At 40.8% G+C, this 23,690-nt stretch overlaps 1 protein-coding gene across 1 annotated transcript in view; it reads right to left on the reverse strand.

The window, feature by feature from the left end:
* Positions 1-17,683, reverse strand: part of TMEM200A (transmembrane protein 200A) — a 51,884-nt gene extending 34,201 nt beyond the window's left edge. The window contains exon 1 of the mRNA XM_058020355.1: positions 17,474-17,683. The gene's annotated coding sequence lies outside the window, so the exon portion shown is untranslated. The remainder of the gene's footprint in view (positions 1-17,473) is intronic.
* Positions 17,684-23,690: the final 6,007 nt, after the last annotated feature.

Genomic DNA, 23,690 nt, shown 5'->3' on the forward strand with positions numbered 1-23,690 from the left:
CCTCACTCTGCACGGACACCTTTGATTTGCAGGAAAGATGAAATTTAGAACTAACTAGGTAGCTGTACACCGACATTATTTCCAAATATTTTGCTGTAAAAAAATTATCTGAGTCTGCAATTTATAATGCATGAAACTGCATACAAGAATGAATGGCTTGACAGAACCTAGTCCAGCAGTTCCAGCTGATTCTGTCACCTACCACAAGAATTCTCAATGGCCCGGCCTCTCTTCTTTCTGGTGATACACTGTATTCTGCACCATTGCAAGAAAATAGGTTCCTCTTCCAAAGTCCATTTGAAATGCCAAGTTACCCAGTTACTTGGTTATTTTTTTGTAAATTCTTCTTTGTAATTTTGCCAGAATTCAATAGCTATGGCCTTTTATGAAACCGCATCTGATGTTTTTGTGAAAACTTCACCAAAAACTGACTGCATTTAGCTTGACTGCTAAATGAGATTAAGGGAAAATATACAGCAACAGTGACATTCATATTTTTAACTGCTTATTTGAAAATCTGAAACTTCTTACATACATATAAATTCTAGGCTGATTGTTGGTATAACTGGGACATGAGTTCTGTGATCTGATCAGGCTCTACAGTAACATGAAAGAACAGGATACACACATACAGAATAATGATCTACTCTGTGTAAAATTGTAAAATACCATTTAAAGAAAAATATATCACAAAACCTTTTTTTATGCAACACAGATTTTGCAGATTAACACCTCAGTCCTCCATTATTAACCAAGATACCATATTTAAGAATGGGGATAATTCTGAATGTTTCGCATAATATTCCATCAATCCTTCTCATATAAATTATTTTTCTTGTAAAAAATAGTAAGTCAGGAAGAACTGCACAATCATATTAAGCTAAGAATCTGGGCAATAACAAAGTTTACTCATATTACATAATCAAAATCAGACTTTTGAGCCTAGTTCTAGACTCTGCAAACACAAAGGATTTGTTGAAGTTCAAGAGTTTTGGCTAGCAAATGAGAATTTTAAAACAAACAAGATATTTATGTTATTAAATTATGCATATGAAATTCTGGTTCCACTGAAATTAACAGTCAAACTCTTAATGATTCTTTGAGACCACCACATCATGGGTTGCTTTAACATGCGAATAAAGTGAGAAATCTTACCCACAATTTGGTCTAACCTTGCAAATACACAAGCAACACAGTAATTCTCCATAGTATTCTCAGTAGGTGCTAGTGCAAACTTTTCCAATTTGTTATTTATCCTGTAAACAAGTTAAACCAATTTCTTCACCAACACTGTGTTTGGTATTTTTTACCTTCTTTGTTAAAACAGCCAAAGCATTATTTTGCTTATAAAATATAGATTCTCTCCTTACACTGTTAATTTGAGATAGCATTTGCATGACATACTAGAGGGATTGTGTTTAAAAATCATATTTCATTCACAGTTAGCTAGACCGTGTTGTCATCTATTTTATTTCTGTTTGGGAAAAACTGGCATGTCCAACCTTCCTTCTTTCAGGTCCACCAGTGGGGCACAGTCCAACACCTCACCAAGAACAAAACACAAATATCACAATGTCCTAATGATCTAGCCCCATCAGTTCCTTGGCCAGAATCTCCAAATCCGACACTGGAGGTTTAAGAGTAGACAAGAGTAACTGAGACTCAACCAACAGGAGTTGCCTGTAAAGAAAGAGAAAAGGCAGTTTTACAGTGACACTTCTTCCTTCTGGGTGTCCTTCCAGCAACAGAGATATCAAAGGTGCTAGCCAGCAAAAAGGGCAATATTCCCAGGGAAAGGAAGAGCATCCTTGCTGACTGTCCTGCATGTGCCACCCTCCCCTCCAGGGCAAACTTCTCATTTAGTCCCATAGCAGAGAGAGTGGTCTCCCTGTCTTCCCATGTCAGACTTGTCCCCAGAATCTCATGGAAATACAGGACCTTGCCACCCAAAAGCTCTGTCACTAAATACTGTGATGATAAAATATATCCTTAAATATTTAATCACAGATTTATTCCATTCTAAGTTAGTTGGCAATTAGTCACACAACGGCTCCAGCACTAGCAACCAACTGTTTTTCTGACCAGCACCATTTTCTAAACAACACAAGCAGTTAATTATTGCCTCTTACTGGCAGATGTCTCCAGACAGTCAGAAGTCAAGCCAGGTCACAGAATTAATACCAAGGTCACACATAATGTTCCATCTGTCAAAAATATATTCGAAAGGTAGCCCAGATTAACTTCCTGCAATATTAGGCAACACTGGTAATGAAAAAAATTATATTCCACAAACAAGATATTTTAAGACAAAAAAAAAAAAAAAAGGAATGTCAAACTTTCAGCTATTTTTCCTTCAATTCCCAGAAGTAAGGCTTATGCTTTCCTGATGAACTGCTGAGCCAATGCACAGCCAAGAACTCAGGCAGGGAATTTAACAGGGCAGAAGTCACAACCTTCACAGAAGTGTTAAGACAGACAGTGAACCTCACCTCCACAGTCAGTAAAGGTGTCTACAGACTGCTTCACATCTAGAATGGCTCAAACTCCATCATCTATCTATCTATCTATCTATCTATCTATCTATCTATCTATCTATCTATCTATCTATCTATCTATCCCTGTCCAACTACCTGGCCCCAAAGCATTCAGACTCATTCTTACATGCATATAAACCAAAATCACATATTCTTAAACCACAGAAGTATGGAATAATGTAGGCTGAAAAAACCTCCACCACTAGCTCCAAAGTTAGATCACATATGCAATTCACATTGATTTTCCTATAAACTGCAAAGGAAGACAAAAGAAAGACTGCTTTTTCAACTGAGAAGAGTTCTGAAAAGGCTGAAATTATTTAGCTATGTATGTCATGTAAGACACACAATTCAAGTCAAATGATGAAGAATATTACCAAACTGCTTGTATGCCACATTGTACAATAAACCTTGCTCCTTACAACTCATGGTATGACAGCTGCCCCTGTACTTACAAGGTTTGTGTCAATTATCCCATCCTGTATGGAAATATCTGAATCATACATCCAGTAGACATCATGTCCCATGCCATATTAGCTCAGGCATCACCAAAGGTACTGAATTTTGTTTGACAAGCTTACCAACACTAATCCTACTTCTGCCAAACACAAAAAATGCATTAGAGGCATGAAGTGTCTGCAGAATTTTGCTTCTACTTAGACATTTGTTTCATTCACTATGTTGAGCGTGTGCAAAATAAACTTTATAGGAAGTGCATGCTGGAGAACTGCAGTATCTCCAACATGTGTTTATCCATACAGTTGGAGAGAGCTGCCTAGAGTAAACAGCTGAGCCATTATGTTTGTCTATATAACAAGCTTACATTAAACAGTTCATAATAATATGTTTGATGGAATTTAAATCCCTCTAGAGAAAAGCACTGTTTAGCCACAAACTTATGACTGACTGTTCGGCCAAAAAAAATATGTATATGCATGGATATTTTAGGCCAGAAAAGATAATTTTCTTCTGCATACATAAGCAAGGATATTCAGTTCTGATTTCTGTATCAAGTCTGTAACTCCTCCACGATTTACTTATTTCAGAAAGATAGTCTTGATTTTAATAGACACAACTTGGCTCTTAGAAGATACTTAAATTCATTCTTTTCACTGTTAGAAATGTTTCCAATTTCAATTGTTATTTTATTTGCAGTTTCAATATTTTGATTTCCAATATATTTTGGTGCATGATGTCTTTTTGGATTAATGACTCGGCTCAGGTACCAACATTCACAGGGCTCTTTCCACTCACTGTATGTATTACTGATTTGATATTGCATAGCACCTGTCATTCAAATGTCTCAAAAAATCCTCATGGGTGTGTAAGAATGGCATACTTCCTACAGAAATATCTCTATTTTGCAGCTAGGCAAACTGAAGGAAAACACATTAAAAAGATCATATTCTCCAAAGGGATGAAAATAACATGGGAACAAGGTTTCTGTGCATTTCTGGGAAGGCAGGGTCAGACAAGCTGTCCAATGTCACAGACCAACTCTGGCAAAGCCAGGAACAAACCCCTCATTGACAAGATTTGCCTGTCACAACTGCAATCTGAATACATTATTTGTAGATACTGTTGCATAAATTTCAGGTGTACAACTCTGTGAGTGAAACAGCTCAGAAATACACTACAGACTGTTCTGAATACTGATATTTCAATTACAGCAGCAGTACAAACTGTCCAGCACAGGAATGCAACAGCTTTTACACCACTTTAGCAACTGGCTGCTCTTATCCCTTCCCATACAAGACACTTTAAGCCTAATGAATCACAAACACCAATATTCACAGCAAGCACAAATTTGCCTTGGCAGCTGCTGGAACTCTGACCTGTGGCAGAGCAAATGAAGATCTCAGCCTGGCAGTTCAGTCCCCAGTGACTGTGTGTCAATGGAAGCGTGCACACTCAGTCGCTTCTTTTCACATCTGAACCTCGGAGGAAGGGTTTTTTTTCTGGATCAATGAATACTGCTGAGTAGATGAAAGAACTTAATAGCTTTTCCCCAAAATGCAGCCAATAGCTATCAGAGTGTATTCTGAGAGGAGCTTTATTAGGCATAGACCTCTTACTCCCACAACCTTATGTCATACAAAGCAGCAAGTGAGATCACAGAAAATTAGCATTTCCAACCCCAGGAAATGGGGTTGCAGAATCCTAAGGAAGAAAGCAAGTTCTCAACCCATCTATATAACCCTTCCTATAATGCAAATCTTAACTGCTAAAGCACATAGATATGTAAAGGTTACTGAATTTTACTACTATTTTTGAAATGAGATATATGGGTTCTCATGAATGGTCTTTTTTGGGGGGGAATGAAAATGTGATGTCCTGAAATTTACTGGCCACAGAAAGTATTCCTTTCCTGTGTTAAGGCATTTCTGAAAGTTTTCTAGAAAGTGTTTCTTCTGCACTAGAAGAGACATCTTCCCCATTATGTTGCCATTAAGAGTTTGAATATCACTAATAAGAAAACTACACATCTTCTTAATATCTTGATTAACTTAATTAACTTATCATGTGGTTCATAATATTCTATTATAATAAAAGAAACTAGATGAAAAAAAAATCTCTCCTTCCATATCTGAACTTCCAAAGTTCATTCTACTTCAGGCATGTTACTCATATCATTTAGAAATTTCGAACAGAGACATTTTAAAATCCAGCTGATAAAAGCATTTGTTCAGGGACATTAAGACAATAACAAACACAAAAATATCACCTTAACATGGCTTAGATAAACAAGAGTGTCATCTTTGCAGAAAGCACATTCTGGAAGGCTTTAGGGGTTTCCCAGGATGGCAGCTTATTAGCAAAAATTGATTGTCATGGCTTTGAACTAAAACACTTCTAGCTGCTGAGAGCTGTTTTGGCTCGCTCGTGTAATAAAGGCATAATTCACAGAAAATATTTTTGACATTTTTGGGCCATGTAGGAACCAGCACTAGACTCAAGACTACCTAACATATTGAATGACATCCTAACCTTTTTGAAATACATAAGAAATCTGCCTATGACTTCACATAGCCAGGATCTCAAGACACTACCAGAGCAACAGTAACCAAACAAGAATAATTCAATCTTTTTACAGTGTTCCTGAGCTCACAGCAGGAAAAGACCATTTTTGACTGTCAATATCCAATACTCAATCAGTAATATCTAACTCTCCACCAGTTTTATGATATATATTAAAACTTTCATTAAAATTGAGGATTTATGCTGATGCAAAATATACCAATAGCAGGGAATCCAAATTCTTGCATCTTTGCTGACCTGTTTAATTTATACAACTCTAAAATTTAGCTTTGAAGGAGTAATTCAGTAGTTCAGTATGCAGCTCCTAGATATATGCACCCTATGCACCTTAGATATAAGCAAAGCTGAATTACCATTTGATTCCTGAAGCATTTGCTGCTCTGAAGCAGGAAAAAGCAAAAGAGGAGAAGTGAAGCAAATTAAAATAGGATGGATCTCCTACACTACAAAGAGAGGAGAAAGATTTGCATGGACACAAAAAAAAATCTGAAGGATTTAAAGTACTGTTTCACACACCTTACACCTAACACCATGTCCACGAGATTGTTACATGTTTTACCACACTCTGGTTATCTTGTTTACATCAATACAATAAAGGAGTGGCTTGTGTTCACATCATAAAGTAGGGCTACAGCATTAAGGCGCTTCTTCAATTATTCTTTGAAGCAAACAAAAAAAAGTAGGGCCTATAGGGCTCCATATGAAGCAAATCCACTACCTGGTTTTATTTTTTTTAATGAAGAGAGGAGCAATACTTGCAGAAATTCCCCAGTCTTCTCCCAAGATACAGATATAGATAGATATGTAGATATAGATAGATATATATACACACACCCACACACAAACATACATACACACTCATACATGGAAAAGGCAGGTTTGCTTGAGTAAAACAGAAATTACTATCATATCAGCCAGAAGAGCCGTATTAGATTCAGACAATCATTCAAATAATGCAATACTATCTTGTCTACACAGCCATGCTTTTTCCATGCTCCTTCTTCAAGAGCTATCCAGACAGAATGTGGAGAGCTACTGCACTATAAATATGCAGTCTGTATCTGTAAAAACAAACAAAATCCATATCAAGAATGAGCAATAAAAAAGTTTGACAATAAAGTATCCTGAAAACTGAAACACAAGCCAAATACAAAATTATTAACAGAAGCCATTCATCAACTTCAATTTTATCACTCTCCCAAAGCTGTAACACGAAGTTGTATAATCTTTTGGGTTTTGATGGAATCCAGGATCATTTTTCTGTCTGTTTTTCAGATCTCTGCTGCTGCTCATATTTTCTGTTTTTACAGTCTGATCATAATGACTGATAATCCTTCTGAAAAATCTGTTTAAAGCAAGTTATGCTCAGCAACAGTCATCCCCTAGCTTTTGCACACAATGAGCTTGTTAAATCACAGCCACATGGTTTTACATGTGACATACGTGAAAGTAATTTTAAACACTTTTTCAGCCATTTCTATTGTTTTGACCTCCATTTTTAAGGAAAACCTCACAGTATCTAAAACAGTGAGAAATGTGTACAGTAAGATCAGCTGACATTTTCTGTCTCATCCTCTCATTGATGGTGCTGTCTGAGAAGGTGATTTCCTATCAAGATGAAATTTTAGGCACAGGAATTGTAGAAACCTGCCCAGTACCTCCACGTGATTACGTGCTCAAAATCTCAGCTTTTGAAAAAACAAAGTGCCTCAAGATCTAAATAAAAAATCTTGAAAACCTCATGCTTGTCTTAGCAAGCTCTGATCCTGCAGACCCCCTGTCTACCTTCCATATTGTGAATCAGCGTATGTACGCTGGAGCATGGCTGGAATGCCATCCCAGGATGCACTACCCACAGCACATCAGCCACAGTACATCACAGTCTAAAAGGCAGAAACAAGGTGAAAAGGAAGATAAGAAGCAGTACAAACATGCATATGACCATATATGACCATGCTAAGGACAATCTTTCAGAGCAATGCAGTTGTTGAAAAGAAGTTTTAAGTTGAGTGTTTGCAAAGAGTTCTAAAGCTACAAACCTCTGGAGAACAGCAGGCATAACAGATCAGACCCCTTTCTAAGGCCCTTCTGCTCTAACAAAGCCTCTGCTGTCACTGCTGAAGACCTAAGCATTATTCCTACCATGTTTTTTCTCTTCTAAATTGCCAGTCTTGGTAAATGCAAACACCTGGCCTCATAATTCCTTGTGGATTTACTGAAAGACATGAAGGAAAGCAGTGTTATGATATTAATGCCACACATACTTCTAGCCACACTACATAAGACCCACTTCTTCCAGTCACTCAAATAAGAGCCTCCCTACTACCTAAGTATATTATTTGCAAAAATTATAGTCTTGTCGCTATAGAATAATTGATGTTTGTGGTTGTTGCTGTACTACTGACCTATCCATCTATCTACATTCTGCCTTCCTAGTACCATTATATTCACGGTCCTGCAATTGTAAAGGAATAAAATTCACCTACAGTTGTTTACCTACAATTTTTTACCAAAGTATAATAAACTGTGCCGGTTTGTTTGAGTTTTCTGCTACAGCACACAGCTACTGAATGCCTGTAAGTGAATCAAATGTAGGTGATTAAGCACAACAATGAGACTACTAATACACAGCAATCAAAGAACCCACATAATGAACATTACTCAGACATCCAAGCTTTAGGTCTAACCTTAGAAACCACAAGCCTCTGAGCTCTAGAAGACTTTCAGCCATATGCTTTTGGAAATACAGGTATTCCCAAGCACAGCCTTACTGTTGGAAGGGCAACATTCTCAACTAATTTCAGAGCACATGAGTCATCAGAAAAGTCTTCCAATCCAAATTTCCATAACATCAGCACCCTCTCCAGGGGCCTTCTGAATTTCAGGCTGGTTTAACCAGACTCTCTCACTTTCCCCATCTGAATTCATAGTCTGCTGTAGCAGACCTTTTGTATTTTCCTTCTTCTTTTTCCTCCTCATTTCCCCAGTAAATGCTTCTTCAACTGTGACAATAACTACATTAGGGAAAAAAGCTCAAAATTGAATTCTGAAGCTCATCTCTTCAGTCACAAGGTTTAACAAAGCCATATTTAACCTAAGGGTGACGCTGATCTTGGCTTTTTAAGGAGTTTTAAGAAATGTGTTAGACCATTTCCCAAGCACCCGATATTCTCAGCTGAAAATTACCTCCTAAGCACAAACCTGAAAACTAAGATGATAAATCCTACTCACAATAACACTTTGGCTAGTAACAATTAGAATATTTTATAAAACAGATAAAGAGTTTTCCCGAGTCCAGATCTAAACTCTGGAAGGAAGGACTGCAGAGACTAAAGCTCACAGATTACTTTCAGCTCCACGTTCTTCCTTTGGAGTTTGCCTTCCTTAAAATGAGGTAAGTACTTGGTAACATGCACACTCATAAAAATGGTTGTAAAAGCAAAGATTAGGTACTCCCAAAATTCTTTGGAGAAAGTAGGAAAAGCTACAATGGTCACATGTCATGAAGTCATAGAATCATTTAGACTGGAGAAGACTGCAGAGATTGTGAGTCCAACCATTACCTTAGCGCTGATTTCCAACTCCACCACTAGACCATGTTTCTACATGACACATTAACATGCTTTTTAAGTACCTCCAGGAATGGTGACTCAACCACTTCCCCTGGCAGCCTGTTCCAATGCATGACAACTCTTTCAGTGGAGAATTTTTTACTAAGCTATAATCACACAGCATGCTATAAAAGCTGCACAACAAAACATTACCCGAAAGCTATTCTACTTCATCTGGGCCCAGCCTCTCATAGACTAAATCTGATTCTCTGATAATAGTACATTTTTATAGAAATTATGTAATATATGTAATGCCATCTAGTCATAATCTCAGAATTTCACAGGTTAAAACCAACCAACCAACCAACCAACCAACCAACCAACCAACCAACCAACCAACCAACCATCTACCTGAATTTAAAAGTTCACAAGATTAAGAACTTAAATAAAAAAGAACTATGGTCTCAGTGATAACCTCTTTTCATTACCATTTCAACTGTACAGCCAGTATAACAATAAAAAAATTACAAACTGGCACAGCACTGCTTGTCCTTAATCAGTAAACGCTTCTGCGTGTAATTTAATTGGTATGCATACTGGTTGCAGGCTTGGATTGGACCCGTGTCTTTCTAATATAATACCGTCTATTGAACTATGTTCCAGCAATGTATGCAGATATTCCACCGTGCGCACCAGTTAATGAGGCCACGTCCTAGGAGAACAATATTGAATTAGCAAAAGAATGGCAATAAATTCAGAATAGGTGTCTGCAAAGTAATTTGAGAAGAAATGTCTTCCTGGCAAAGAGCAAAGCAAATACTTTGTAGGGGTCATAGGAAGGGTTTGGGGAAAGGACTTTGGCATTCAATTAATGCAAAGTGATTCTACTGCTCTAAAGTCTATAAACTGTATTAATAGGCAAGATAGGACTTTCCAAGAAGAGTATGTTAGGCCTCTGGATGTTTATTATTAATATCTGCTAGCCAGTTTTGTACAGACTATTATTACCAGGTAAATAAATGTGACATTAAGAAACTGACAGCAAGATGTTTATTTTGTAAGTTTTGTGCTTGTTTGGCAATCTCTTGTAATCCATTTGGGAATATGGTCACAGTATCATCAAGTTGGAAGTGACCACAGTAGGTCATCTGGTACAACCTCCTTTCTCAAGCAGGAGAACATGGCATAGGATCGTGTCCAGACAGTTCTTCAGTCCAGGCAATCCACTCCAGCACACAGTAAAGTAATTCTTTCTCGTATTCAGCTGGAATTTCCTGTGCATCAGTTTCTGTCCACTGCCTCTCATCCTAGCGGTTTGCAGCACCAAGCAGAGCCTGGTTCCATCCTCTTGCCACCACCCTTCAGATATTCATACACATTGATGAGGACCCCTCCCAGTCGCCTCTTCTCAAGGCTGAACAGGCCCAGCGACCTCAGCCTTTTTTCAAAAGAGAGATGCTCCAGTCCCCCAGCCATCCTCACAGCTGGACATGCTCCAGGGGCTCCATGTCTCTCCTGTACTGAGGAGCCCAGAACTCCCCACTAGGCCTCACCAGAGCTGAGTAGCTGCTAACGTCCTCATTCTAACCTGAGCAGGCAGCCAGCCACTAGAACACCTATTCATCATCACTGGCCAACTAGCCTCATTCACGTACTTCATGATCATCCTAGTTTCATTCCCCCTTGTGGCCGCCCTTGTCCTGCGGCAGTGCTCTTCCTAATGCACCCCAGGATTCTGTTGGCCTTCTTTGCCACAAGGTGGCCACCCTCTTGGTGTCCCAGTATGTTGTTCCACTACGTCCACAAATTCTGCGTATCCAAGCAGTGTTCCAAATTTCATTCTCCATATTACTGAAGTTACTAGTGTGATAGCAAAGTGACATCAGATTTCTTTTAACATAATTAAAGCAGACAGCGTCTTCCAAATATAGCTTTCAGCACACTACTTCTATTTAAAATCTGTGTACATTGGGATCATTGTAGTAAGATAGTTCCGGCTGAGATGGAAAAACATTCTGTCAAGTAGTGGATCTCGTGCTCAGTCCTGGCTGGTGTCCCTAGGCACGGGCTCAGGGACCCACCATGTCTCTTTCACACTACCACAAGGATGCCAGGGACATTTGTGGTCAAGGTCAGCCAGCACACTCTCAGGCACTGGTTCAGTGCAGAAGTTCTTTCTAAACAGTTAATTTGGATATGACCATCTGAAAGACAGTTTAACACCCACATTGAGCCAGACCACTGTAGCTGACCTCAAAACATGTCTTGGTTTAATTAGTTTCTTGACACAGATACAGCCAAAACATATCAAAAAGAAAAATCTGTGCAAGTAGGGTAGCTAAGTATTCACCAGTTAATTATCCAGCATTTGAAGGATGTTCTCATGTGCTTATTGTGGTCACTGGTCTTCCGAGAGATAATGACAAATTACCTAGATCAACATGATGATAACTTGGAGTTTAGAGTATTAGTCTGCTTGGAAATGAAAACAACAGTTCACCTAACTTTCAAGCATTTTAAAATGCAGTTTCTATCTTTGTAAGCAAACTATCCTTCTTAGCTCCCTTTCCTTTCTTATGTCTGAACTGATTTACTTACAGTGTATCTTCTGGAAGAAGTGTTTAACATCATTTCTGCAGAACAGTTTACCTACTACCCAACAAAGACAGTTCATTTAAAATACATCTCAGTGAGACAAGAATTAATTTCTCCATTTTCCAGTCTGATTTTCCATGAGATGCTTAAAAAAAGAAATACCACCACATTTTTTATTCTTACTTTTATTCTAATCTCCATTATTCGAGTTTCTTTCCATTTATAACACTGCATGTGGCATAATTTCTCTTTAGAAATTTACTGTATCTCATCCTTTGTCTTCCTTCATATTTTTCCTATCTTCAATATTTCCATTTTGTGTTTTGCTCTTTGCTCCTGTTTCCATTCTCCTGCTCCTGCTTTCTTCCTTGGGTTAGCTTTGGGTTTTTTTGATCTGTTTTCTGTCATCTAACTTCTTCCTACAAAAATAAGTCACACGTCAGGTGAAACAGGCCAACTGTTAAATACACAATGATTTATAGCAAGAAGCAGACCTCTGCCAAATCTCAAGCTGTATCAGGTTTATTCCGTTGATCCCACCATGACATCCATGTCAAGAAAGCACACTTGCAGAGTGTGTCCCTTTTTCCAATCAAAGGGCTGCCTCACACCTTAGGCACCAAGTCTGTCTAGCACAAGATCATGCAAAAGACAGCAGCTAGAGCAGCTGTTATGTACACCCTGTGTGATCCAAGGAACAGCCCTTGGGAAGGCTTGTTGGCTGCAGTGAAATGCTGTCCCAACACACAAGGCTGCTTCCATCCCTCCTTATGAAGGAATAAAGTTGCACATCTCACACGTACATCACATAAAATGTGATATGCCTTTGTTACTTTGAATTACCCAAAGGAAAGAAAACGTCAGGATTTTGAGCAACAATTTTACACCAGATGGATGGACATATAATAGCACTTTTTCCTCATTTAATACATAACAAAATGGAAGTGATAAAATTAACTAGATAGAAACACATTCTTCAACAATGTGCAACTGATTACAGATAAGCAGAGCGATTTATTCAGACACATTCAGATGGAGAATGTGAAAAAACTCTTTATTACTGTGACCACTATGACACCAAATTCAACAATCTAAGTGACATTTATCACAGGCTTCTAATTAATGTGCTTTTATGGTAGTTTAAATCGACAGAAAATTACTTTTGGAATTTTCCCTTTATTAGAAAAAAGAAGTATGACTACTATTGAAAAGCTCTAAAAAACTTGGTTTGATATCACATTCACTCTCTGAGCTAATGCTACAGATTTATAGGTATCAAAGCCCAAACCTCTACTACTTAAAGAATTTAGTGAAACTAACCAATTGTCAGAAATGGTAGGCTATTAGCATCCAACTGTACCAATGCTTTGTCAAAAATGTCCTTCCCATTTCACAGTCAGCATGAATGTAGTTTCAAGTGACTCAAATTTCATCACTTTTCATCGATGCGTTTTAAAACCACAACACTGGGATGCTCAGCCCAACTGTATCTGTGAAACACCAGCTAGAAAAAACAAACTCATATAAAAAGGGATTCTCCCTCTTTGTTTCTTCATCTTTAGTTCCTATGAAAAGTCACCTATGCTATATTTTACACCTCTTGAGATTATTATTGAGTGCATCTAAAGCATTCTCCATTAAAGTGACAAAATCTTGTTTTTCCTGATTCAGTAAGAGCTTCATCATTCAGCTCAATGAGGAAAAATCAGAAGACAATTTAGAGAAATATCTCCTTCATTTCTACTTATTTCAATTGGAGGAAAATGGCCAGACTTCCAACAGAAGGAACAATTCCAGTAGTATATAAATGATAAGATGTTGATATAGTAAGACAAGATAGTAAACTGAAAACCATTTACATTTCCCATAAGACCTTTCAGAATCTTTATACACAAAAAGGTAGTTTATTGCTTTATTTTCCACAAGTCTGTTTTTCCTGAAAATCTCTGCTGTATCATTACATCTCTTTGCAATGCTCCTCAGATGCCTAGTTTTGGTTAGGTGGCTTTGCACCTCGCTGTCACACTTTTTTAGGTACTAAAACATGCAGAAAAAGGAATAATAACTTTCCCCAACGAGAAACACTGATGGATATAGGAAATGACTGAGGATAAACATCCTTCCTTCTCAGGTCTTCAGGACATAGAATAATTTTAAAACCACCACAAGAATGTTCTGCCCCTGCTGCAGATAAAAGGCTTCAAGTAGCTCTGTACTACAGGTTATCCATCCCATTTGGTTAGCTGTGCAAATAAAAGGAAAAACTTGATTTTTAAAAGGCATCTATGAATCATGTAGTTTAAAATCCCTGATCATGTAGGAAAGTTCAGTAAGGAAAATGTAATTTCATTTACACTAAGAGATCAATATAATATCAGCATTTCAGTACAAAGTTCTGTCATCAGGTCACTTGGGCTCCCTCTGGCAAGATTCACCTATTTGAAGAACAGTTACATATATATATATATATATATGCACCTTGTACTGAATTGTCTGATGTGGAAATAGGTAATGATGGAATAGAGTAACATCTTGGTTTAGAGCTAGACTGAAGCCTCAGCATGAAAATTTAGAACAGTGCTTATTCTCATACCCCACAAAGAGTGGACACTGAGGAGCTAGTAAAACTAGTGGGCAGAGCAACAGCAGTTTAAAACATCTGCTCAGTAGTTTAATTCAATTATGTTGTCAGCATTTCACCCTTTCATGCAGTCAACAGTCCACTTAACTCACACAATCCCTGGGTAAGTAGGTTCTTATGCTTTACCCACTAAAGAAGAAAACCAGAAACTTTTCCTTACAGTGTTTTTGTTGTACAACTAATGTGCTAACTAAAACTACAGCACAAACTCAAGCACTACTTGCAATTTCCATTTACTTCTAGTAGGTTTGGAGAGTATATGCAACTCCTCTAAAAAGATTTTTTACTCCTCAACTATTTATTAGCACCTTTGAGTTACTCAGACAGACAGAAGCACAGGAAGCAATAAAAAGATTCTACTGATAAATGGGCACCTGAGAATGGACCTCCCTAAATCCTGACAGCAAGGGATTTCTTCCCATATCCATTATAAGGCAGCATCAGAATTTTTTACAAGATTTCTGAGAATAGATTGCTCTTCTTAAAGGCTTTTACCATGGACCTGCAATACAAATAATAGCATTCTACAGGGTTGTCAGCTGCCTTTCCAGAGGTGCTCTCCTTAGACTCTGTTTACCAGCCTCATACAGAGGTCTGAAACACCTTAAGATGTCTAAACTGGCATAAGACACCTATGTCTTTATGTTTCGCATCTTCCTACATAACTCTCCAACTCTAATTTGCAACTGCCTCTTTGTTCCAGTATCATGAGATCAAACATAGAGATTACAAGTAACTGATCTGTTGTTTATAAAGAGCAGTGGCACCAAATCAAACTGAAGCATCATCACTAGCTAGGACACAAAGTTCCCCTTCTACTACGATCTCTACCACTATTACAGACAAGACTGAGGACCCTATCGGTAATTTTTTAAAAATGGGTAACTATTCATGACAACAAGCTTAATACATTTTATATCATAACTCTGTCTGGTTTCAGTAATTTTAGTGGGAGTTTTCACTGATTTTTCAGCACTTCAGACTTCTGGCTCCTAAAATCTACTGAACAAAACACAAGAAGTAGCAGTCTCCTCCTGCTGTTGCATTGATGTACTTCACTCCTTAACCAATTTTCACTTTGTATTTTCCCCTTTCGCCCCTGAGAGATGATAGCCAGCAGAGAATAAACAACCCATGAGATGTGGCTGAGGTGAGCTCCTGCACACAGCACAGGTATTTTGTGTTGTAGACCCAGCATTCAGGGAAGTAGAGGCAGAACACACAGAGAGGGCTTGGTCCAGGGAAGGTCCAGCAGTGCAGTTAGGACAATGAAGAGTTTCACTGAAGCTACCAGGACCTGCTGCCACATGCAACAAACTCAGACCTTGGGTGATCATTAGGGACGAAGCTGGAACTGCATACCTGCTTGAGAGTGAGCAAACTTTTCAGTGCTTTGTCAGAGCAGGGCTTGCTTAGTCCGTACTTCACAGGATTAGATTCCAACAGCCCACTTTTTATAATCTGATTACAAAGCTTCATATAAAAATGAATTCTAGTGAGGTTATATTGAGCAAAACATTTTTGTACATCAAACAAAATAATTCTACTGTGCTGAATGATTGCATCAGTAGTCCAATTTTCATCTGGATCATTGTTGCAATCCAACCAAGGAGCAACAAATAAAATGTTTCTATGCCAACAAAATATAAATTATATATGATTTTACTTCCCAAATTACTAGTTAAGTACCTCATATCTTTATCCATGAGTGTGTTTTTCTATTTTCAGGACAAAACACCTAATTGCAACTCATGTTTTGAATTACCAAAAATTATCTTAAAATTGTCTTCTAACAAGTATTTATCTAGAAGTACATTTCCTGGCAACAAAAGTACACTAAACCATTCCAAACCTGAATGACCCTTTAGCTTCATCATTACGGAACTTCAGTTACATACAATGGAAATAACATTTTTCCAGTTTAAATGTTGGGGTTTTTTTTCACACTTTCTACAAGGCAGCACCAAAACTACTAAAAGAAAGGGAGGGAAAAAAAACCCCACTGCTTCTTCCTATCTGGACACTGGGTCTCCATCACACGGATTGCATGCACCACCTACTTAGAGAAAAATAACAGAATAGTTGCTAGTGTATTGATCTAGCATCAAGAAAAGCCAGAGAAACCTTTGCTGACAGAATTTTATTGAGCAATATAGTCCTCATGTCCTAAGAGCATTATGAAGTGCAAGTCCACTACATCGCTACAGGTTATTTTATAGTTCACGTTACACAGAATGCAACACTAAAGGAATACTTTTGTCTGGGTACTTTCGCCTTTGAACAATAAAACCCGTATTATTTTTCATAACTACTGCGTACAAAAGACTATTAAGCGTCAAGTAGATACAGCTACTGCAATTCCAGATCGGCGCAACAGCTGCTCATGTATTGAATTCAAGCGCAAACACTAACTAATGTTTATGTTAGTAGGATATCAGGAGTATCTGCCATGTACCCGAGCTGTTCGCAGCACTTTTGTTTCAAAGTCTGCCTCACCAGTAAGATTATGTCTACCCGGTGAGCGTTTTATTTAGCACTGAGTTACATCCGCACGCAAGGGAATAAGGCAACCCCCTTGTCATCCCCATCTGTCTCATCCATTCAGATAACCAGCACACCACCATTTTCCCCGCAAACAAAGGTTAAGGAAAGCCCAGCTCCCATGAAAACAAAGGCAATGGGGCAACTCGCCGGGTGGGGAGGGGCACGGGGGGCTCAGCCCGGGGCAGCCCCCGGCGGGGCAGCGCCGAGCCGGGATCCCGACCGGCGGGGCAGGCGACGGCAGCACTAAAGTATTTCGGACCCAGCTCAGACAAAAGAGGGTGTGTAGCAGCTGCGCGGAGCGCGGCGGCCGCCGGCACGCCAGCCCGCTCCGTTCGGGAGGCAGAAAGTCCATTTCTGGCAGGGAAAAACGCACCGAACCACCCACCGGCGCCGCTCCCTCTGCCCCTCACCGCCGAGGGCAGGGGCGCGTCCCCCCGCACCGCCGGCAGGAAGGCGCAGGGCGCAGCCCCTGCACTCCCGAGGAGAGGTGACGGCTGCGGGCGGGCTGAAGTTCGGAGACGAGGGGTAGACCCCGACCAGACTCACACCCCCCTCGCCTCGCCGCTTACCTGTGGGGAGGTGCGAGGTGCCCGCAGCCCTCCCGGCGCAGCGAGCAGCGGAGCTGCGCCGAGCCCGTCAGACACGGGGCTTCTCCGGTGAGGCGGCGGCTGGCTCAGGGAGTGACAGGGCGGCGGCTCCCCTCGCCCTTCCCCGGCACCGTGCTCGGCGAGAGGCGGGCGGGGGCAGGCATGGCGAGCAGGCAGGAGCGGGGCCGGGGCGGTCACTGCCGGCCGGAGGAGGACGCCCGCCGCCCGGGGGCTGGGCACCCCCCCGCCGCCAGCGCAGGGCCAGCCGGAGGCGGCCTCCCCCTGCTCGCCCCGCGGCGACGGGCGGGTGCCATAGCAGCGCTCCGCGGGAGCCGCCGCGGGGGAACGGCCGCCAAGCAGCCGCCCAGGGGGGCGTGGGCGGGTGGCGGCTCCGCGGAGCAAAACTTTCCCGGCTCCTCTGCAGGGTGCCCGGGCGGCGCTCGCCCCCGGCGGCGCTGCGGGGGAGGTGGAAGGGGACGGACCCCTATCTCAGCCGCCCCGCTCAGCGCCGCCCGGGCTCGGCCCTCGCCTGCCGCCCGCAGCAAAGTTTCACTCCGGCCCCATCTCTATGGAAACGGCCCCCTGGTTTCTCTCCGCTCCCCACGGGACGAGGCGGAGGCGGGCAGCCCGCTCGCCGGTCGCGGCGATGGGAGGCAGCCGGGACCAGCCCCGCGGGCGCTAGGCAAGTCTGGCCGCAAGCAGCGCCGGGACAGGACGGCAGCCGCGGAAAGGGGCGGACTGAGCCGCTGGACCGGGACGCGGCTCCTTCTCTCCCGCCCGCCCCCGGGGAAGTTTGCCGGCTCCCCGAGGGAGAGCGCAGGCAGCCGCGCCCCGCTCCTGCCGGGACCAGCCGGCCGGAGCGCCTCCTCTGCGGGACCCCCCGCGCTGCTCTGCCCGCAGCCCCGCCGGAGCGGCGGATTTGTATCGCGCCCGGTTCCGCCCCGCCGGGCTCCGGGGCCGCGGCCGTGAGGGAGGAGGGAGGAGTCACCGGGGGCCGCGGCGCGGGAGGAGAGCGCGGGGGTGCCGGTCACGGCGTCGTCTGGGGCGGGAATCGGCCTTTCCCGGCGGGGTCCGTCTGTCCTGAGGGTGCAGAGCGCAGCGGGGACCCTCCGCGTGTGGGGCCGGGTGCTCGCCTTCCCTGACCCCGTGTGAGAGCCGGACGGAAACCGTGGGAGCGCAGAGTGATTCACCGCAATGTGGGGGCTCTTTACCTCGGGTGCAATTACATTTTGTGATTCAGCTTTTCATTTTTATGCTTATTTTGGGGAGTTTCTTTTGGTGCCGACCGCCCACCCCTCGTGTACAGCCAGGGACTGCAAAGGTGATCTGCCTGGTGCTCGCACCTTCCAGTCGGGTGAGGTAATCCAGCAGAAGCGCTTGGGAGCAGAAAGGACTCCAGACTGCATGGGAGCTCCACATTTATAAGTCAAACATGTCTTTTGGGGGGGAAAGTAAAAACAACTCTGCACTTGGTTTGCATTGATAGCAGGTTTTATTTAATTTTGTAAAGTTGATTGGACTTAAGTGTTGCTGCTTCCTTTTATTCAATTCACCAGAATTCTACCTAATGCATCTCCCCAGAAAAGAAAAATACTGAACTTGGTGTAATCATATCTAATTTTTTATCAGGAAGTGTTTTCCTCAAGGAAAACACTTAGGAACTGCCATCCATCCTGAAATAATACTTCCAATTATAAGTGACTACAGTTGCTTTGTGGTTGTACAGTGTGTTGTTTATTCTCAGTGTATGCTTTATAAAGATTATAATCCTGGTGGCTGCAGTGGTTTCTGCATTAAGTACATCCTCCATCATCGCCTTATTGTAGCAAGGAAACGCACACACACCAGCTATTCCAGACTAGCAAAGAGACTATTCCTCCGAAGTTTGAAACATTGCATTTCAGCTGTTTGGCATGTTTTGTTTCAACAAGTGAAGAATCACTTTCAAGTGTCAGATTTCTCTCTGTTCATTCAACTATTGCTGGATCTGTAATTTGGTTTGTGTGTGATGTAGTGTATTTCACATCAACTACTGAGAGGACAGGTCTGCAGGCAGTTGTGTATTTCAGAGATGTCAAATTTTGAAAGACCCAGCTGTGTGTCACAGAGGCAATGGATGAAAGGATGTCCACCAAATCCCAAGTAGATGTAATATTTCTACCAGTAAAAAAACCAGAAGTTTTCTTTGGAATTTATGGAAAATGTCAATATGGAATACACAGGGAAACTTTACACTCCTGTGCTGTCAGTAGATGATGAAACGTTGACCAGGAATGTGACATGAACCACTGCTGGTTTCACCACTGCTCTTGTACTGTCTCTGGAAGGGCCAGAGCTTTTAAATCTAAAAGGCAAAAATATTGTTCAGTTCTTGCTACTGACCTTTCTTTTCCCTGCAATAGTGGACTTGGTCGAGTATCACTGTACCTTTCTCCTTGACGTGGTTTAACCCCAGCTGGCAACTAAACACAACACAGCCACTCACTTGTTCTCCCCTGGTGGGATGGCAGAGAGAATCAGAAGAGCAAAAGTGAGGAAACTCATGGGCTGAAATAAAGACATTTAATAGGTAAAGCGAAAGCCACCTATGCAAGCAAAGCTAAACAAGGAATTCGTTCTCCACTTCCCATGGGCAGGCAGGTGTTCAGCCATCTCCAGGAGAGCAGGGCTCCATCACACATAGCAGTGACTTGGAAAGACAAATGGCATCACTCCAAACATGCCCCTCTTTCTCTTTCCTCCAGCTCTATATGCTGAGTATGATTCCATACACTATGGGATATCCATGTGATCAGTTGGGGTCAGCTACTCCAGCTGTCCAGTCCCCTCCCAACTTCTTGTGCACCCCCAAGCTCCCCACTGGTGGATTGGAGTGAGAAGCAGAAAAGGCCTTGGCTCTTAGATAAGCACTGCTTGGCTTATTAATGCATCCCCATTTTATCAACAGCACAGTTCCCAACAGCTAGCCTCATACTAGTTGCAATGAAGAAACCATCCTCATAAATCCTCAGATAATTTATGGATGGGCACTGTCTCAAACAGTGCAAGTGACAGAATGTGGTTTTTGGGGACAGAAGGAATCAGTTGGAGGACTAACTTCAGTACTGTTACTAGGTGAGAAGCACCTCTAGGGTAGACGTCCCCTTGCCTTTGCTGTATTTGCAAAACTCACTGACAGTGAACCACATAATTGTTGGGTTTTTACATGATCCATAAGTTACATGTAGAAAAATGTATTAATTTATATTAGTGTGAGCAACACATTTTGTGGGAGATTCTGTGGATTATAGTACAGGAGCTGCCCACCCTAGTGACAGACATTTGGAAGATGTGTTTTGCAAGCGGATGAAGTTCAGATTTGCTACTTGCCTGTGTTGCCTGGAGCCTTCTAAAATTCTGCCACTGCATTCTTAAAGATGGGTAGTATCTGCTCCTTCTCCTAAATACAACAGTTTTATACTGACCTTAAAGCTATTGATTTAAGGAATTTGCACCTGTTCTGCAGTAGAAAGGAAAGGAGAGAATAAGGCTCTGAGGCTCTCCACATCTCAGTCATCTGCACATCTCTGGAGAGTCAAACAATGTTAAGACCAATATTTCAGGCATTAAATGTCAACACTGATATTGCTAGCAGTCAGTAAAACAAACATTTTAGTACATTAATTATGAAAGTGGTAACTTCTGGGATTATAGCAAGAATCAGTAATTTTATGAGTGAGATTCTCCCTTTGAAAGGCATGGAATATTTTTATTTTAAATTTGGGATGTCAACAGTATTATACTAATTTCCCTTCCAACCTACACCTTTTGGTTCATGCTATGAAAACCCATTAATGTACTGTAATAAGCAAGGCAGTGGGTGGATTAAACTGTGTGTCTTCCATAAATTTAATCCAATTAAAGAGAAAGCTGGCGTTTTTTAGCTTGGGAGAGAATATTTTTCTAAGATCCAGATCCATTTCTCTTTCGAATTTTGCAAGAAATTGTGACACTTAACTGTCCTGTGTGAAATATCCTGAATCCTGAATTGGGAACATGAAAGAAACTGAAGATTGAAAGGATCCCCACTAGAGGTAAGGAGCTGTGGTCATGTCCAGACCACTATAGTGAGAATAAATGACACCATAAGATTTTATTTTTGCTAAGACTTACTGTGGATTGTACTGTGATACTGTTATCTTACATACCTTTTCTTCCATATATATGTAAAAAGAAAGTCTACATCTGTTATCTCTTTAATTCTTATTAAGACATAAAAGAAATCTTCAAATCATCATTTTTCTAATAGCTTTGTTCATACTCAGTTTTTTTAGTGTAATTCACAAGAATATGGTCTTTATAAGCAGTGAATGAGTGTCAAGAATTTATTTGTGGTAATAAATTATTTGTTAGTCAATAAATAATAAACAACTGCAAAGAGAACTCTGCCTTAATGACTGATTTCTGCCTCTAAAGTACAAAATCTAAATTCTTTAATCTGTATATGAGAAAATGCTTAAGCAATCAAAGCCTGAAACAGTTTCTTAAGTATTAAATATCAAGTCTGCTCCATGTACTGAGGACATAGAAGCTAGTAACCAAAATTCAGTCATAAATGATCTGAATGATCCCACTGTCTCTCTTCAAACAAAACCCACTTTTCCTCACCATGAGAAGTCTCGAAGAGGTGTCCTTACTGCTTTTACTTATCGTGTACATGTGCATCATGTACATGCTATATACTGGCTTGTACATGCTATACTGACAGGCTAGCTCCTTGCCCCTTAGGCCAGTGTCTATTACCAAACACCAAGATGGTTAACAGGTAATTAATTATTTTTCTTTCTTCTGGTGCCACTAGGCCTACCAGGAGCTCATCATCAATACTAGCAGAGCTCCTTCACTGGTGTCTGTGTAACACCAGTGTGAAACTCATTTTCTATTACCTAGAAAAATCTTGAAAACAACTCAGCTGCTGCAATGCTGATGCCACTGATTCTGAAGCTGAGCAGTTCAGTTCTGGTACTTGTCTGTTACACACTGTCTTTACTCAGCTGGAAGCTTTTCGGGGCAGAGAGCATCTCCTCCCTTTGCAGCTGTATGCCACCGAGGGAAATCATTGAGATCCTGTTTAGCAGAAGTATGGTGTGGATATTTGTTAACAGCAAGGAAAGCCAAGAGACACAGGGCCAAGAAAATGTCAGAATCATACAGAGAATCTTGGCACGTGTCACTTTTTATCTTAACAATAGCTACACAGCATGCAATACTGTGTAATTTGCCATTTATTGGCTTGCACTTTACCTCAACCAGTTTCTGAAACTAGTGAGAATACAGACAGAAATGTCTGCTTTGAAATTATTTGCGAGCTGTCAACAGCACTTAAAATGCTGATTTAACTTAATCCTTTCATACTTTACAACAGTCTAACTTTTTAAAAAACGATAGAAACTTAGCACTCCAAGTATGATGAAAGCCTATATATAAAACAAAGCTTTGGAAATCATGTTGGTAATTTCTTTAAGTAGAAACTCAAGGTTTTCTCCATGAGAAATGCTTTTCAAGCTTCTCTACCATTGAGAGTACATGCCTTTTTGTATACAAAAGGAAATTTCTGGAATATCTATTCTCTTATTAACAGCTGAAGTATTAAACAAGTGCTTGAATTGAGTAGGTTATAATATGTCTTGAAGCGATTTAAGAAATCAGATTTTCTTAAACATGTTCTACATAACAAAATTTTATTTTGGCTTTATTTGAAATGTTCATCTGAATAATGCATTATTATATTTTATGAATACCTGGATATGTTAGAATGCGCAGTGTTGGCGTCTAATAGAAATCACAGAAATAGAACCATTATTTATTATGCACATGTAAGTGAACAGGCTCTGAACTATACACAGAATAAAGAAAGTAAAATACCTGTGAAGTGGAACTCTAATGCAAAGGATAGTGAGTTTGTTGTTTTGGTTTTTCTTTCACAAAAGATGTTCTTTCTTTTTTATTAAAGTCCATGTAGCTTAAGATTGACCTGGGTCTGCAAGACTTTGTCTAGTTCGCATCCTTAAATAGCAGCACTATCTTGAAAGAAAGTTGGAAAGTAACATACAGCTTTTATGTCCATCATATCAGAAGCACTTGATAAATAAAGTACTAGTGGAATAGATTTTTGAAGAAAAAATATATAGAATATATAGTATTTTCTCAGATTACTGAA

This window comes from Melospiza georgiana, chromosome 3 (assembly GCF_028018845.1).
Source record: "Melospiza georgiana isolate bMelGeo1 chromosome 3, bMelGeo1.pri, whole genome shotgun sequence".
In the NCBI taxonomy this organism is placed as follows: domain Eukaryota; kingdom Metazoa; phylum Chordata; class Aves; order Passeriformes; family Passerellidae; genus Melospiza; species Melospiza georgiana.